The sequence below is a fragment of the Propithecus coquereli genome, unplaced genomic scaffold (assembly GCF_000956105.1).
Source record: "Propithecus coquereli isolate 6110/MARCELLA unplaced genomic scaffold, Pcoq_1.0 Scaffold185, whole genome shotgun sequence".
Lineage (NCBI taxonomy): Eukaryota > Metazoa > Chordata > Mammalia > Primates > Indriidae > Propithecus > Propithecus coquereli.
Window position 1 is genome coordinate 3,830,002 of NW_012143301.1, and position 19,608 is coordinate 3,849,609.

Below are 19,608 nucleotides of genomic sequence, written 5' to 3' on the forward strand. Positions count from 1 at the left end.
AGCAGTGCCTGAATGAGTAACAACTTCATGAAGAAATACTAAAACTCTCTTATAATTGAGGGAAAAAGCAAACTAAAGTCAATCCTACTTTATGCCCAAATGTCAAAAATTAGGAAGGCGTAGAATATCAAATATTGATGAAAATGTGAGAGGATGAGGACTCACCTTCATTGATGAGGGAGTTTAAGTGTGATAGCCATGTTGGTAAGGACTTTGGCAGTATTTTGTAAAATTACATGTGCCAAGATTGCTACATATAGCACAATTCCTGGAATTATGCAACATAGGAGCCCCGGTGGTGGCCTACGCTAAGGAGAGAAACCAAAGTGGGAATTTAAAAGAAGGGCAAGAAAATAAGGAAAATAAGAGAAAGAGGCCACTGATAGACGGGAAAAAATAATGCGCGATGAACAGAGGAGTGTAACTCAAATCTCTATACTTGAGTGTTTTAAAGTAAGCTTTTGGTAGTCATATTTATTGCAGATTTTTTTTTCTAATTTTGACCTTTATTATTGCTTTATGAAGCATATGACATATTGAATTTTTTTCTGTCATTGTAGGAATTGATCTTTTTCTTTCTTATTGCTGCTGATGGTGGATGAAAGGTGCTGCTCTTTCCACTGAGAATTCTTGTCTATTTCTCTTTCTCCTCCCATTGCATCTAGGCTGGCCTTGTGACTTATTTTGACATAAAGCATATAGAATATAGAAAATAATATTGTGTAAGTTTCAAGGTTGGACCTTAAGAAACCTGCATTTCTCACCTTCATTGTTTCCTTGAAGCCCCACCACCATGTTGTGGGAAGCCCACGGAGGTGAACTAAGGCACCCCAGGTGACTGCCATCACCAACTGCGGGTGGTATGGAAGAGCCATCGTGGCTGTTCTGGCATTCTCAAGCCTCTAGATTTCTGCAGCCCTATTCAACACCCCGTGGAACAGAACTACCCAGCTGATCCCAATCAACTCAGAGACTCATGGAAGATAATAAACGGCTGTGATTGTTTTAAGACACTAAATTGTGAGGTGATTTGTTAAGAAGCAACAGATAACCAAAACACTCCTATTGCTTTGAGAAAACCCAGATACCAATGATCTCTTTTCCTATATTTTCTTCTAATTTTAAGAAGTATCATCTAGAGTTTTAGGTTAAATATCTTTTTTTTTTCCTTCAGCTAAATGACTCTAGTCCATTTGGTAGATAATTTACCTATTTACCTATTTGTTTGTAACTCTTTTTTCTCTAAGCAATTGAAGAAAGGTTTAGGTTTTTTTTCTATTCTAAACTAATATAAGCCCATTCTAGAAAATGAGGGTTGGGCAGGTAGAGCTACACTCTGCCCCTAATCTCACCTTTGAAAGGATAACCACTATTACCATTTTGATGTATTTCCACAAATTCTCTGTATATATTTTATATAAATGCTATTATTCAATATAACCCATTTTATAACTCAGGGATGCTACATACCCTGTAGAGTTTATTCATTGTGCAAAAGCACCCTGCTGAGAGAGTGAGTGGGTACTGAAAGCAGTGCTGCTCTAGCCCATAGGAAGGGGGTACCTTTTCCTAACAAAGATGCTACAAGCTTATCAAGCCCTGTGCCCTCAGAGCTGTTTTCATCCAGAGGTAGAGCCTTTTTTATCTTTGACTCTGTTATAACCTGCTCCCTATTTTTGCTTAGTTTTTTAACAAAAGCCTTGCCCCATATTACTAAAAGCTGAGAAATATTTTAAAGAAAGAAACCACTAGACCTGGGCACAACTGAATACATGAATAAGAAATATGGGAGACTGAAGAGTCAAGAATAACTGAGTTTTTAAGATTGGTGTTACCAGTATTACCAAAAGGGAGGGAGAAAGGGGTTGAACAATGCTCCATCAAAATTTATGTTCATGTAGAATCTAAGAAAGTGACGTTATTTGGAAATAGGACCTCAAGATGAGGTCATACTGACTTTAGGGCGGGCCTTAAATCCAATGACAGATGTCCTCATACAAAGAAGGGAAGACACATAGAGACACAGAGAATGCCATGTGAAGATGAAGGCAGAGATCAGAGTGACCATCTACAAGCCAAAGAATGCCAAGGGTTGAGGCAACCAAGGCTTGGAAAGGATAGAGCAAATCTCCCTTAGAACCTTTAGAAAGAAGCAACTCTCCCAACATCTTGATTTCAGACTTCTGGCCTCCAGAACTGTGAAAGAATAATTTTCTGTTGTTTTAAGCTGCTAAGTTTTCCTAGTAGTTTGTTACAGCAGCCATAGAACTTTAATACCGATACTTACTACCAGCAGTTTATTAAGAGCTTAAGCTGGTAAGGTCGAATCATAGGAAACTGTCAACATTTGACAATTTTTTTCACCTACTGAGGCAGCAGTTTCATACAGTTCAACCTAATAATTTACGTAACTAACTTATTTCTCTCTCACACACACAAAAAAAATTATCCTGGATATGTTCCCAAAAACTTTTTGAAGTCAGCATCATTAGCCTGACTTTACAGATGAAGAATTGAGATTCAGAGAAGCTCAGGAATTTCCTCAGAGTCTCAGAGACAATAAGTCACAGAACTATAAAACAAACTCAAAGTTGTCAGACTCTAACACTCTATATGCTTTATCTAAGTCAGTGCCTCTCAAACATTAATGTCTGTACAAATTACCTCCAAATTTTGCTAAAATGTAGGTGATGGTTTAGTAGCTCTGGGGCAAGGGCCTGAGATTCAGCATTTCTAACAAGCTCCAAGGTAATGCCAGTCTTGCTGATGTTTGGATCACACTTTGAGTGACAAGAGTCCAAGTATCCTGCTTTCCCCAGCATGGTGGAACTGACATTGTGAGTCCTTTTGGAGGAATTATTATGGCTCTGGTCATATCCTGGCAGAGTTGTAGTGCAGACAGTTCAAAATACAGGGCTGGACCATTTTGAAGAAATGAGTGTGAGAGGAAAAGCTTTAGGAACCACAGCAAAGAGAAGATGGCTGAAAATGTGTGAATGGATGAGCTTACTGAGACACAATGTAGTCTACTTTTTAAAATTTTTCATTGTTCATTCCTTTCTGATGGGACTGATTAAAAAAAAAAACCTAGAGATTCTTTGCATCATCATTAAAATATTTTCTATTTATAATGTGTATCCTCAAAGCAGCATTTTAAAATGTTTTAACTAGATAAGCTTAAGTCCTATAAATTAACGTTGCCTTATGGTAAATTCAATGAATTTACCCATATGCCTAACTAATGAAATTTTTACAACTAAATGTTTAAGTGGAAACTTTCATAGTACTTCTTTCAGGTAGAGTTTTGGTTTCATGGACCAACTGAAGAAACTGGGAAAATGTTAAAGGTACTTCCATTTTCTATAGCCTAGAAGGAATCTGAGCTCAAAAATGTCCAGATTTCTGGGCTGCCCATAAGGTGTAGCAGCAACAACACCTAACAAAGGATAAAAAAGTGGAGGAGGAAAAACGTCTTCAGATTTTTTGTAAAAAGTCTTCTATTGAGGACTTGCATAGATCTCTGAGATCGGTCTGTTTTTGTGAGTCGGTAATGAAATTCACATTATAGTTAGATCTACTATAAAGGATTTCTTTACTTCATTTGCAATATTTTAAGAGCTAATTTGCAACATCTGCCTAAGTAAACAGAACTTACTTGAAAAGTGGAGAAGCAAAACCATGTGTCTGAAAAATTGCACACAAATACTTGATGGATTAACTAAATCAAATCCAGATGGACATGTGGCCATATAGAATCTCAGTAGTTTTCTAGCACACCATCTGACAAAGGCCACATCATTAAAGCCAAGTAGAGTATTCAAGGCCAAGGAATTCTTATTGTTCAGTATATGATTAATGAAATAATTGATGGTTTCCATTATATTGGCTAAGGACTCTTAGAAGCCTTTTCTCTGAGTTCCATGTCTTAGAGGTTCTGGGAAGAAACTAGCCAAGGTACCCTGGCTTCTGACTGACTTAGAATATCAATACCATAGAAAGACTTAAATTTTTCATTTGTGGGTAGTTTTTCTTAGTGATTTCATGCAAGTGTCAAACATTTGAGACATTTTCAGAGCTTGGACCCATTATCCACCTGTTAAGATTTGATAGAACTGCTTATAATCTCTAAGGAAAATGTTATTTAGAGCCACAGATTTCTTATAGAATATATATGTACATTCTATGCAATGAATCAGGAGGAACAAAGGTTAGAATCATTTCTTCATAACATATTCTAGGGGGAATTTTTCAAGATGATTTAATAGTTCAATTCAAAGAGATCTTGATAGTGGCTAATTAGAATTAGGCAAATAGTGAAGTTTGTTTATCTCCTCGAGGTGTGCTGTACTGTAATTATTCAACAATAAGACAAGTTATGGTAGGGTATTGTGATCTATTGAGTAAATAGATTTGAATGTTTGAGCCTGGTAATTCTTCCACACATGTAAGGCAAATCAAGTTTCCTGGATTGAAATTAAGATATCTAGAAAAGCATCTGGGAAATCACAAAACTGGTATGCTTTCTCTAAAGGAGAGATGATATGTTACCATTTCCGGATTATTCTCTATTTTTCTTTAACTAAAGTATGTTCTACTTCTGTGATTTAAATATTCTAAGGAAGAAAAAAGATCAATTAAATTTATAATAACTCTAGCATTTGCATTTTGAAGAAATAGATCAAGAGTTTTTCTAGGTGATGGTTCATGTAGAAGTTAGAATGATTTAGTGACTATCCCAAACTCAAAAGACATTCCACAGTAAAAGACATTCCATAGTCTTTCTGTTGCAAGGGCCATGCTAAGCACAGTCACTTTATAAATACTTTCTGATGACTGTTAGAAAATCTCCTAAACCCTTAAAATTGAGTAAGCATAAACCATTCTATGTTAAGACATTTTCTTGGCTTTCTTTTATAACTCCATGAAAAATCAAATTATTTTCCACTTTGGCTAAATAGTTCATCATTTGTGGTTGGAGGATGCCAAACATTGTTTTAGTTATTTTCATTCAGGAATCAAAAGATAAATTGACCCTTTGTGAATACACGTGTTACACAGTACGGTCTTATTTCATTCTTTCAAATTGACATGCTAACTAGGGGGGATGAGAAGATCATGACCTTAGGGACTGGTATTGCAAGTGTGTCTTCACTCCTAGTCTATCCTGATCATTCGCTCCTACACTTAGGATGCTGAGTTGACCTTGTGCATCGTGCATACCATATTGAACAGAAATCATAAGCCTATGTGTCTGTTTCCCTCACCAGAAGCTAGGCTCAGGATACTCCAGTCAATGGTTGAGCAAAGCAGGGTGGCTGAGCTCATATTCTTCTCAGATAGCCCCTAGCTTATGACCACATAAGGAGGTGGTAAAATTGCCTGGCTATTTCTATCTGACACAGGACACCTCTCACGGCTAGTCTTTGCTCTCCAGAGCTCCCAGTGGGCTGGCAGAGATCTGTCACGTCTGCATTGTGCTCCAACAGGTACCATGACCATTCCCACTTCCAGCTCTTTTCATTCACAAGTCATCCTCCATGTAAACTTTTCCGCTCCTCAAGCAAGCTCATATCTGTTTTCTGGAAAGCCCAATCTATGACTGTTGGTGTCAGAAGTTGTTCAAGATAGCAGTAAGGTGGGGTTAGGAGCCGGTTCACTCACTCCTTGGCTAGTAATAAGGAAAAGATTCCTGGTGGTAGTTGGTTTGCAGAAAGCCCCTGGAGCAAGTGGCAGTCCACTTGATAAACTTTCATACGTGGTGAGCTGGGATGTACTGGTAGAAGGAAATTCACCAGTCAAGGAGATGATTCAGGCATTTAAAAGGTGTGGGAGGATGAGAAATATAATGATAGTGGAATTGGGTGGTTGTATCTAAATTGCATTGAAACTCTACAGATTAATAATTGAAATCCAAGGGCAATTAACAAATTGAAAACTAAGTATAAAAGCCAGAGATGCTGTTTGGTGGCTTTCACAGAAGCCCTCGTCTTATGCAGTGGGCTCACAGAAAAAGCCCATCAAACCCGGGCTTAGATATTCTATTGGCTAAACTTCAGAGATGGTTGAAAGCTCAACCACACTAGTCATGACTCTAGCTGGGAGAACCTGAGCTCCTGACACGAGATGAGGACATCTGGGTGAATGCCTGTATAGATTTTGACTCCCCAGGCCAATATGAACCTATGAATGTGCACAGGTGGCTTTCCCTCCTCATGACCAGCCAACACGTGAGAGTGTTGACTGACTGGTGGAACAGATTGCTCAAGGGGCAGCCCAAGTGCCAGCCCAAGTGCCAACTCGTAGGCAACACTCTGGCCCTGTTTCTCGTCCCTCACCCATCCCGTCATTACAATTACATCACTTTCTTTGGCTAAAATAATAACTTTGTGTTTTATATGTTGTGACTGTCAATATTGTTTTCTCTAGAGCCAAGTAAAGTAGTACGATTATATATTTTCTCTTATGATCTATTATTTTTTCTGGAGTTACCATCTAGCTCTTGGTATACACACAAACACACATCCCACCATGCCAAGTATCCACTATAATGTTTACCCAGTCTTTCCCGAAAGAGACCTACAACCATTTATATTGTGGAAAGGGGAATAGCCAGACCTTGTGAAGTCTTGTTGAACATACAGTCCAAGGTGACATTGGTATCCAGAGACCCAAAGCATCATCATGGCCTCCTGTCAAAGGGAGGGCCCATGGGGGGAGGTCAGGTAATAAATGGAGCTCTGGCCACAGTCTGATTTATGGTAGATCCCAAGGGTCCATAGACTCACCACGTGGTCATCTCTTGGATCCCCAAGGATATAATAGGATTTGACATGCTTGGCAGTTGGAGTAACCCCACATTGGGTTCTGAAGCTCAGAGAGATTATGTAACATACCCAAGACAACATGGCTAATAAATGATGGAGGTGGATTTGAAGGCAGATGGTCTGTCTCCAAAGCCAGTGACCTTAATTATTACACTGTGCTGCATTCTAGGGAGGAACCTAGATGTCCCAGGGCTTAAGAAGCTCCATTGTATTATGTCATAATCACTCATCACATTGTGTCATTGAGTGGTGATCATTTGTGTACTAATCTTCCTCCTTTATTAGTCTTATTAGCTCTTTGAGGATATATACATGCTTGCCTCAATCTGTTTTTAGTTTACATCAGTGCAATGCCCATCACAGAATAAGTGTTCAGAAAAATGCATACTAAAGGAGTATTGGCTACTGATTTCAAACATTAGGAAGAAAAGCAATCTGAAGAGCAAAAAATGGGTTTGTGGGAATAGGGAAAAAAGAACTTCCTAACTTTATTTTAGTACTTATGGGAAAGGAAACAGGAGAATTTTACTTTGAACTTGTGGAGAAATTTATTCTTAACTTATGGTATTCTTAACTGGTACTTTAAAATAAAACTCATCAAAGTCTGGCCGAGTACCCAGAGAATATTGCTATAACTAGCCATGAACTATGACTAAAAAGGACAGCTCTATATTTAAAAGTTGTGGTGGTTGCTGGGATGGGTAAAGGAGGAGGAAATGAAGGGAAATGAAGTTTACAGTTCTGTAAATTACAGCCTGTGGCAGGACTGTGATGCCTCCCTGATCCCAACCAGGGGACAGTCAGCCAAGGGATGGTTACTCACACTTGTCTAATTAAGGTTGAATTTTTGGTGCAATAAAAAGGCTTATGTTTTGGCTTGTATTTCCTTATTAATAGTTATGGTGACGGGCAATTTATTCCAAAAGACAACTGCCAGGATTGTCCCTATCAGGAGAATACAGTGAGTTACCCAACTCTAAAATTGGAGCAAAACAAAAAAACAAACAACAACAAAAACAAAACAAAACAAAACAAAATAAAAGTATGACTTAAGACCAAGAGCTTCTGAGGAGAGAGAAACACAAAATTAGACATTGAGATACCGACATTCTACCCATACCCTTGCTGTTCAGAATTATTTACCCGTTAAGAGCAAAATTTAGAGTCAACATTCAGAAGTTCTTTCTCATCCTTTGCACATTAGGCCCACCACAGAGTGTAAGATTGCCCTCTCAGGGAACTTTTAAAAGAAGAGATAGTAATTTCTTAGGGAATGTGAAAAATATATGGATTTTCCCAAGATGTATGTTCCTGATGCAAAAGAAAACTAAGGAGTTGATCTTCAGTGGGTTGTTCGCCAAAGGAAGCTGAGTAGACTATCCTTAAATGTGTCTATACACCCTTCCTCTGGATGTGGCCATGGATTGTTCACTCTCTGTGAACTTTGGTAGCCTCTAGATTCCCAAACCTTGAACTAAGTAAGCAGCAGTTAGGCTTGCTGTAAATCCTTTGTAAATTCCTTGAAGAATTTCTTTTTGGAGGATAACAGTCGCCATTGAAGAAGTAGGGTTAGATGAGGGTTAGTTACTCCTCAATCTTACTACAAAGTCATAAGGAAGACAGGTTCCAAACCAAATTCTGTAACATATACAGATATTTATTAGCCAAACATGGGTTAGCAAGCAGGTCTGAAACCATTTATGCAATTCTACAAGTTTAATGAAGCTTTCTGTCATCTTAGGTTCTCTGAAAACTATTGTGCCTGCTTAGAGGGTGACACAGCACCCAGAATCAGGATCTTTTATCTTCATGGTATTTATCAGAAATTATAACCTAGAGTTAGACACAAGACTGGTTAGGTAGCAAACCTGGGGCTCCACCTTTAAGGGTAAAGGCTAAGTCTTTGTTGACTTCTTATACCGTATTCAGGCAAGTTTGGAGAGAGTCTCTAACATATTCACAGCCATTCCATGCAGCAAGAATACTTTAATTTCACCAGTGATGTCCAATATCTGACATTCGATGTTGATTATGGAAATCAACACTGTTAAACCCCAGAGATTTGCTTTTGACATTCAATATGCTAATTAGCAGGATATAGGCTGTTGATCTTGAGATATAGAAAACAGAATCAACTGAAGTTGCCCCTCTGTTATGTGGGCTGAACATCCCTGAACTGTAGCCTAATTGAAAAATATTTTAAAGTGAATTACAGACCATTTTAATACTGACTTGTTCACTAAGCATGGAACCTGGCCTACAGGAGCCACTCAAGGTTCGCTGAGTTGAATAGGATTGTTTGAAGAGCTTGTAAGTCAGAAGATGGTTGTGTCAATTAGGTTACATATTCATAGGGGGTTTCGATTTTACTATTGTAATTCATGGGTTTATTTTGATTTTCCAGTTTTCTTGGGGCACTCTAGAGAATGTCCCCGGTTGGCTTCAGGCCCCTGAGGGGAGCTTGATAAAATTTTTATCGTGGTTCTAGGATGCCGAAGGAAGTCATTCTACTTTGTCAACAATTCCTTTGAACTGCTGGTTTAAATTGTGTATTCATGAGACTTGCTTCAGTATTTGTAGGTAATATGTTTAATGGCTTAAAAAAAGAATGGGCTTTTTTTAAGGGGGAGGAGGATAGGGTAATATCTACACACTTCTGAAAAATAAGCCAAACCCTCCCTCATTGTCTGCCTCTGAGAGGGTTGCGCAATCCAGAAGTGGGAGTCGTAAAGCTAATGATGCGTTGACTTTGTCAACTGCACTGTTGGCTACTGCAGATCCCGTTTTTTGGACAATGCTAGGTGAAAGAGCTACAGAAGAGGCATCCAAAACTCCCCCTACAACCGGATCCACCGCGATCACACGTAGAACTCTCTCAGCTCCAACAAAGTGAAGCTTCCCAGTTCCGGTATCTGGCTCTGAAGGCCTAGCAATGTAGTTCAAAGTCATGAAAAAGGCTAAGGTCGTTTAGATGTTCTTTTAAAAACAATCTTCATTTAAAATTCCTTTAAAAAATTCACAAAGTCATAAGCTATTTGCAATCATCTCTGGTTTCCTGACTCATGTTAGGTCAAGAACCTTGCTCTCAGGATGAACGGTAATGTCTCTTTCACGATCCAGACTGTTTGAGATAAGCATCCAGTCCATGTGCCTCCTCCTGACCCTGGAACACACATTTCCCTTCCCACACCCCTGTCCCTGGAGAAATCCGTGACTGCACCTGTACTGATACATATCAGGTGTTCCAGACTAACGGATGTCTGGTTTGCCAGCTCAGAAAGCACCCTTGTGTTTTGCCTCTTGCTCAAGAGAAAACACGCACTTCTGCACTTGAGCTTTGATTTCTTACAGTCTGCGGCTTGCTGGAATAACATATGGGCTTGCTCAATGTCTTCATTTTGCCAACAAAACACCCACCATCTCAACAATATTTTCAACCCTTTGTATCATATCCTGATGTCTATTTATGTTGACATCCAGACATTTTCGTCTCACTACTGGCACAGATAAGACATTTCTGTGCCTAATTATTACCGTGATAATGTAATGCAATCTCTCTCCAGGCAAAACCCCTTACTGCCAGCCACAGCTCCAAAAGTTCCTTTTTGAAAGGTTTTCTGATAATTGTCTTTGGCTTTTTAGAAACCATCCATTTAATATTGTGTGATTTCAGGAGATTTTGAAGAGCAAGGGGCCACCTGTTCCTCTTTAAAGCTAAAAGTTTGTATCAGCCATCAGAAGATGTGATTTATTATTCATATGACCAACACACTTGACTTATATATTCTTGGCCTTGCTATTACAGGCTTACTGTGGGATCATACATATTAGAATATGGAATGAAAGAAGCTCTACAATGATTTAAAAATATTTATTTGCCTCTGCTGTTAGGTGGGAGCTTAGGATAAGGTGGGAGGAGACACACACAGGACTACAGTACAGTAAAACCCATGATAACACAATCCAGGGTAATGCAAATTTGGGTACAATCCAAGTAGCTCTTACCTTCTGTCCAGTCCCCATTCTCAAACACAAGTGTGTTAACGTCCTTATGTCCTGGGAAATGGACTGGGACAATGGAGGGAGTGTGAAGGCTGCCAGGGGAACCAGCAGGCAAGCCCAACCAGGAAGCAGAGAACAAGAGCGTAGTTCTGTAGAATTCCATTGGTCTAGTCTTACAGGTTGGGTTCACAGAGAAACTTCCAATGGAGCAGAGATTCCCAGAGTCACTTACACTGTCCTGGAAGTCCTAGCCATCTGTGAGACCCAGAATTGATATTTAGGTTGGTGGGGGGCAGGGGACGAAGGAGTCCTACCAAAGGGCTCCAAAATTCGGCAGGGACTTGAATGGGTTTGGATCACACTGCACAATCCCTAGGGATAACTCCCAGCTGGCAGGCAAGACAATTTTATTAACCTTGCAATAATGCAACCCCACACGTTACACAGTCTACAGCAAGTCTTTTCGGACCCTGATTGTCATATTATGGTGGGATTCTACCATAGCTCCCTACTTGCTATTAAAATACGATTTATGTTTCCTTAGCATTAGGGAACTTTGATAGATGCATCATGACATTGACTCTTCAGCTCAAATATCTTTTCCCTACTTCTGAAATATATTCTAGCACATAAAGTTAAGATTATGATTTTCACACAGCTTTACAAAGCAAAAACAACCCACATTCCAGATTTTGGCAGTGGGTTATATATAAACATCACATATGTGTGTGTGCACATGCATATACATATATAAAATAAATATGTTCATATGTTTAAACATGATACCATTTTTACTGATCAAACAGAAAAGCATAGGTGGATTTAGATTTGCACTTAACATACAGAATTTGAGATGCTAACACGCAGGATGCAAGTGACAAGTAAACCAACAAAGCGTCACAGCATCTGCTGTGGATACCAAACTGATACCCAGCTTGCAATTCAATTTGAGCATTCAAGTTTTTTCCTGCTTTAATGTATAATGAGTCTAGGGGGGAAATGCAATGAAGCAGATCATTATAGTTTGGGGAAGAGTCACTTAAGTGGTGTCCTCACTATGTAAGTATGGTGTGAATAGACTCCATTGTCCTGGTGGATAGTATCACTTTGAAAAGATTGTTCTGGGAAGGGTCATGTAAGTGGCCTTGCTTAGTCACTTAAGTGCAGGGTGAGTCGACTGTTATTCTGGGTGGAAGTTAACCAGAACTTTGGTGTTTTAAGTGTCTTAAAAAAGTTGTGAGTCTATCACTGCAGAAAAAGGGGAGAATTTCCCCAGCCCAGTGCTCCTGGGACAGTGCTGAATTCTGAGACGTGACCCTGGACATGATCTGACAGAGCTTAATCACTAAGAGATTCTTGTGATCAGAATTCTCAGCTCAGGAGGTTCCTATAAAGGGAAAAGAGGCTGGGGGGTGGCCTTTCCCCACAGAGAACTGCTGCAAAAGGAAGGAGTAGAGGACAGTGCCTCCCCAGAAGCTCTAGCACTGCCCTCTGGAGATGGCTTCTAGGGTGTGGGCAGCATTTCACCCCCCCAGTGTTGCTCCAGGGGACTCAGAACACCCATTCTGAGACCCCTCGCACCCCAGACCTCTCAGCCTGAGCACGCTGCCTCTCTAGAACCAGAACTTGTGAGGCCTCAGCCCTCTGAGGCACTAGAGAGCTAAGAGAGTGTTGAGCAGGTGGGCCTCAGCCAGTGTGACCGGGAGCTGCTCCCCATGAGTAACACGAGGACAGGCAGCGCCCATCTGTAGGGCTGAGCCCTGTGGCTGCCATGAGGATCAGGAACTGCTACCAGTTCTGCTTTTTGGCTGTGCTATGGTGTGAATGTTCTTGCCCCTCCAAGTTCCCGTTGAAACCTAACCCCCAATGCAACAATATTGGGAGGTAGGGCTTTGGGGAGGTGATTGAGTCTTGAGGGCTCTGCTCTCATGAATGGAATTAGGTGCCCTTATAGAAGGGCTTAACAGAGGGAGTTTTGCCTTTTGCCCTTCCGTCTTCTGCCATGTGAGGGTGCAGCAAGAAGACTCTTACTAGATGGCAGATGCTGGCACCTTGATCTTGGACTTCCTAGCTTCCAGAACTGTGAGAAATAAATTTCTGTTCTTTATAAATTACCCACCCTCAGATGTTTTGTCATAGCAGCACAACATGGACTGAGACAGGCTATAACTCTCCAAGATGAGCTTCCACTTAGCAGTCAAAGCCCCTGAACCATAGCCACTGATGTCTCTTCCACTTGACTGTCCTTCTCAAGTCACTCCTGTGCCCTGTGGGACCCAGAAATGCCTAATGAGAAGGTTTATTAGGAGAGGTAAGATGAATCTCAGGATTTGCAATTACTGTCATGAGAAACTCAAGTATTACATTCAGAGAATGGACTAGGACAAGTTCATTGTACCCCACACCAGGCTGACAGGCACCCCAATGGCACATAAGAAGCAGAAGTAACACACAGGGAAAGGTCATGGTCCCATGCCATTAAATGGAAAGAGCAAGAGACTAAGACATGCTGAGGCACACACACACTCACACGCACACACATGCGCATACGCACGTAGTATGCTACTTCTGGTTATGTCAATCTTACGTAAGCAGAAAATTCCCAAATGAAATTAAAATTGGGATAAACAAAAGGCCAAAGAATAATTTCTTTCAGGAAACAGACGCAGAGCAGAGTAAAGCAGCCAAAAGTTCAAGCCCATACAAGAGATCTATGTTAACAGCAGAAAGAGACACTTTCTCACGGGCTAAGCCTTCAGGGTTTCCCCGAGTCATACGTGGCTTTGTCATTAGAAGAGGTCAATTTAAGTTAAGGTAATGGAAAGTCTATGACCTGCTGACCTTGTTTTAACATTAGAGAATCAACCTCTAGCCAGAAAATGGTGATTCTTTTCCCTATGATTCATATATTACCTAGAAGCTTCTGGTTTCCTGGAATTCTTTTAAAATTCCAGTTCTTTCAGCAGTAACTATTAAACAGCACAATTCTGGACAACACATTTCCCCTCCAGAGGATGGAATTAATCCTCTTAATTCAAATTAAGTTGTTTGCCTTTCAGTGTCCCCTGTCCCAAATAGCAGTGACCTAGTGACCTTCTGAATTGCATAAAAATGTAATGATAACAATAATAACTTTCTTTTATTTTTGTCTTACAAATTTTATTTGTCATTATTGTTGTTGTTATAGCTGTCATTCATTCAATAAACATTTATCGATAGCTTACTCTTCTAGGAGCTATACATATTGTCATTTAACAAGGTGCTTTAGGGGGATGTCTAATCCTCACAATGATACTGAAAAGTGAGGATTATTATTCCCATTTTATAGAAGGAAAAAACTAAAGGTCAGAAAGTTTAAGTTAACTTTCCCAAAGTCAGCTAATAGAGGGCAAGACCAGGTTTTTCCGACTGCATAGCACTTTCTGCTAGACCCAAACAAATCTTCTTTAAAGCTTTCTTTTCTTTTTTTCCTACTAATCCATTAAAATTATTCGTTGTTACTCTATACAGCTGCTCACTGCTGATAATAGCTGTTCTGCTGGTTAATTACTTTCTATTTATTTTGTAAGCAAAGAAACTCTCTGATACCCAAGTACTTCACCATCACCCGTACTCCAGGAAAGTTTCAGGGAAAAGCAAATTCAACCATTGTGAGAGACCATGGAATGGAAAGCTGGGAAGGGTTGATGAAGGGAGTTTGGGAAACTAAGAAGTTTTGGAATCAAGACTTCCTTGTAAACATTCACTACTATCTTTGAAACAAATTCCCAGAATATCAGCTAATTCTATTGACAAGTGCCATCCCAAAAAACACATAGTGAAGTCAAATATAAATAATTTTAAGCATGCCATTTAAGATTGCCCATAGATCTACTCCATTTAGTGCAATAATCAAGACTTGACTATAACTAGATGAATGTGCACAGCTCCTTGCAACTTACTGGCATGCCAGAATGATAGGCAAGATGGCATTTGTGTACTGTGTTGTTTTCAAGTATAGGAAGCCCAGAATACTGTAAATACAAATGGGTTGAGCTCTTTGTTGAGGCAGGAAAAATATATCTATAAGGTGATAACTGTGGGAATGTGTCATGGATATGAATGCCATCTGGCATGTGTGCAAAAGTAGAAAAAAGCTTTTGACCTCCTCCTCTGGCTGTGTTTTGGTTACAAGACTTCATCATGGCTATTGTTGAGAAAGAAGTGCTCCATAGTAAAAGTAGCCTCAATAAATTAGTGACAGTTGATAGGTCTAGAATGATATTCTTCCCAGGGCATAGAGTTATCAGCCCTCTTCCAGGTTCAAGGTAGATAATGACACAGGATATTCACATATTTATGTAAAAGGTCCAGCATTATATTTACATTCGTGCCAAGCAAAAATGTAAGAAAGATTCTCTTGCTCTCTGTTATTTATAAAATAACAAGACCTTTTTTTTTCTGGATTACATTTTCCATTCAGGTTGTATTTGGGTAGTATTTTTTTTATATAACTGACCCAGACATTATATTTCCCACTATTATCCTAATTTGCAATTGCATAGATTTAGGAGACTAAACCAGAGTGGAGTTAGTGGCATTCAATGCAGTTTGGCTGAAAGTCATGTAAGCTTATGGTTGGCGAGCCTGTCCAACCAAGCCTGACAAAAATTGTGTTTTATTTATGTTTGAATTTCTAGCATTTATCACCTAGAATACAGCAGGTATTCACCAATGATGTTAACTATTGAAATGCTGATAGCGGCAGTGGTAAAGATGACTTCCTTCTCTTAGAGGGGCTCGCTTGCTACCATCCGCACGTCCAGCCCATGCAGGCAAATGTGGGCCTCAACTGCAGGATTAGCCTGAGAGTGTTCCCTGGTTGCCTTGGGCATATCTGGACGTACTCAGCCAACACCTACATTCTCCTCTGTAGTTTCTGCTCAAGTTTTCTCTGTTTCTGCCTCCCTCCTACCTTTTTCTTTCGTTGCTTGAAATTTTGAGAATTTGTTCAGATACTTGTGCCTGGGGCCAAATAAGACGATTTCCTGTGTGAAGGGTTTTAATTTCACCCTTGAGCTTTGTCTGGGTCCTGAGTGAGGGGAGGACCATTCAGGCTGTGGAGAAATGTCTACAGGGGTCATCTCACTGTCTAAGAGATTCCCTTTCCACAGGGAACCAGAGTGTAGTCTTCACTGTTGTCTTTGGGGATTAAATGAGGGGGGGATTCAGATTTCCGTTTTTTGTCTTTCTGCCAATGGTAAATCATTAGATACTTCCTGATGCATCATCTACTCACTGGTCACCACAGGGCCAAGTAAAGAGGACCTGCCACTTCTTCTCAAAGGCGATTCTCTTTTGGTGATGGATACAAGGATTTTGGTTTAGGGCATGTTCCTTCACCTTCTCCAGGTCTTTGCTTAAATGCTGTCTGCTCCTGGAGTCCTCCTGGAGCATTATGTGGTGTTCCCACCTCTCTCCCAGCGTCCTCATCCTCCTTCTCTGCTTAATCTTCTCTTGATCTTCTCTTAATCTTCTCTTAATCTTCTCTTAATCATCTGATCTGCCATAAATATAACTTATTTGCCTTCTTTGTTGTTTCTCTTTCCACAAGACAATGTAAATTCCATGAAGGTGGGATTTTTGGTCTCTTGTTCACCGCTATAGTCACAGTGATTAGAACAGTGTCTGGTTCAACACTATTTGTGGAAGCAAGGAGAAAGGAAGGAGAAAGGAACAAAGGAAAGAAGGAAGGAAGGAAGGAAGGAAGGAAGGAAGGAAGGAAGGAAGGAAGGAAGGAAGTGAAGAAAAGTAGATAGGGAAAGAAAACAAAAAAAAGTTTGAGGAAGGAAGGAGGGGAAGTAGAGTTCAGGGTAGGAAGCTGATAGCTTCAGAGAAGCACTAATGGAAGAGAGGATTGTTGTTTCAGTCTCCTCTAAAGGTTCAAGTCTACATTTGAGAGAAACATTTATAGACATGTGGACAAGAACCCAGGGGTTTTAGGACTAATCAGATTGTCAGAACTTAGAAACAGCCACAGAAACTGCTATTATACCCACATGCTCATACATACTTAAATCTTCTCCTGAAATATTTATTTGTACATTTGCATCTCTTCGTGGAAAGGTAAGGAATGTGGTACATATTTCCATCAAGAACTTTATTTGCTAGAACATGATGTTAATGAGGTTATGACTGCCCGTTCAATCCTCAGTTAGGCCAATTATATTGATTTGTCTAATTGCCCAGAGTGTACTCCTAAGTCCAGCCATTGCCTCAAAAATGCTTTAATTAATTGTTTAGTGCAACAGTGATGGGGCAAACGTGTGAGTGTGGGAATGTAGGTGGAGCGAAGCAAATCCATTACTGCTCCTAGAAAAGCAGCTCAAAACCCCCGGCCCACTGCGTTGGATCAAGAGATCAGTAGGTCTTCACTCCCAAAGTTTAGCACATAGCTCCCAATTTTTCCAGATTTAGAAACACAACTTGATTTTCAATACAGCTGAGTACAGAAGTTAATTCAGAATAAAGAATGAAGTCTTTAATTTCTTTCAGATAAGGACAAAACCATGATTATCAGATCATTTTCTTTTAAATTGAGAGGCAGATAGGCAAGCACATGAAAATAGTATCCCTGTGGGGACAGTTCCCACTACCTCTTACACTGTTGGCTAACAGCTAACAACCTTGGAACGCCAGAGGTTTTTTTTGTGTTTTTTTTTTGTAATAAATATTATTTACTTTAGCTTATAAACTCCTTTTGGAAATTTGCTATTTGTAAGGCATAGCTTTGCCAGATGCCAAAAATTAATCAGACACAGACATTGCCTTTCAAGAACTTATGAACCAATAGGGAGATAAGACAATAACGTCTTGTCAACATCCTGTTGTTCTGCCACATTTACTAAGTGATGGAAATCAATAAGAACAATATAAATGATTGTGTCTTTACTTTCTCACTTGACATGCACAAAAATGCTGCTAGTTCTTTGAACAAAGAAAAACTGGAAGCATGTCCATGCACACCATTTTAGGTTTCCCTAATCAAACATTCTCATGCAACACCCTCAAAAGCCTAAAATCTTACAGCAGCTGAGCTGCAGTTAAAGCTACAAGGCTCACAAAAAACATCAAAGAAGTGAGACGGAGGCAATGCAAGGAGGAATCCCAGCACATAGCTCAGTTCGAGTTTTCACAATTTAAGGTAAACTTTAAAATATCTGATATGAAGAAGAGATGTGGACAGCTATGCTGGAACAAGCTGGTCTCATGCTGAATTTTTATCAGATTATCAGCTGGGAGAACCAGTGGTAAAAGAGGTAAAAGGTGGGATTGGTTTTATTTTTTTTAAAGCCCCAGAACAAAAGCAAATGGCCAATAGGCATATGGAAAGATGCTCCGTGTTGCTATCAGGGAAATGCGAGTCAAAACCAAAATGATATTATCAACTCACACCTGTTAGGATGGCTATGATCAAAAAGACAAAAGACAACAGGTATTGCTGAGAATGTAGAGAATTTGGAACCTTTGTACACTATTGGTTAGAATGCAAAATGGTGCAGCTGTTACGGAAAATAGCATGGAGATTCCTCAAAAAATTAAAAATCGAACTACCATATGATCCAGCAATCTCACTAGGGGTATATATCCAAAAGAATTGAAACCAGGATCTAAAAGAGCTATCCACACTCCCATGTTCACTGCACTACCCTTTAGAGTAGCCAAAGTACGGAACCAAACTAAATGTCCACCAACAGCTGAATGGATAACAAAAATGTAAATACATACAACGGAATATCATCCAGCCTTCAAAAAGAAGGAGATCTTAGCATGTGCAACAACGTGGCCGAACCTGGAGGGCATTAAGCTAAACGAAATAAGCCAGAAACAGAAGAATAAATACTGCAAGATTCCGCTTATATCAGATACCTAAAGTAGTCAAACTCATATAAGCAGAGAGCAGAACGGTTGTTGCTGGCAGTAAAAAGGAAGGCAAAAATGAGGAGCTGAAAATGGGCATAAAGTTTCACTTATGCAAGATGAAAAAATTCTAGAGATCTGCTACATTGTTCCTGTATTAATAATATTGTATTGTACATTTAAAAATCTGTTGGGAAAGTAGATCTCATGTTGTGTTCTTGCCACAATAAAATAACAATGAAAATAAAAAAGGCTCAGACGTTCCTCTGTTATAAAGAGACACGTTTAAACAGGTAGAAACAGATTCCCATTGTGGTTTGCTTGGTGGCTTCTGCAAGGATCTGGCGATATCTACCACCCATATTTGGGGCAAAACTTCCAACTGAGGTGTGAATTGGGGGCTATAACCGCTTCCAAGCATTTATTAGTGAATTGAGAAATGGCTGGCAGCAAAGATGCCGTGAGTCAGGAAGGCATCCACTCTCGCGGCTCTGGCACACACGTGTGCCCCAGGCCACCTTGGACCTACACCTCTGTTTGCAGAGCCCCACAGGGCAGCTCGCAGCTTGAGCAGCCATCCCGGGCAGTCGGGAAGGGAGGAAGCAAGGGCAGCATCTGTTCCTCATGCAGAAGGCAGCTATCTCCTCCACACCTTTGACTTGGCTTTCACCTCCAGCCTTCTTCACCTTTTCCTGGCATGTGTTCTTTTGGACCCAAACGGCCAGAGTATGGAGATAATTGTTTCTTTCACTTGTGTTGGAAAGAAAACTCCCTACCCATCGTAACCCCTAACATTTGCTCTCGATGTTTCTGCTGTAGCTTAATATATTAGAAGTTTTTAGGCATTTTTATAATGTCTTATTTAATTTCAATACTTACTATT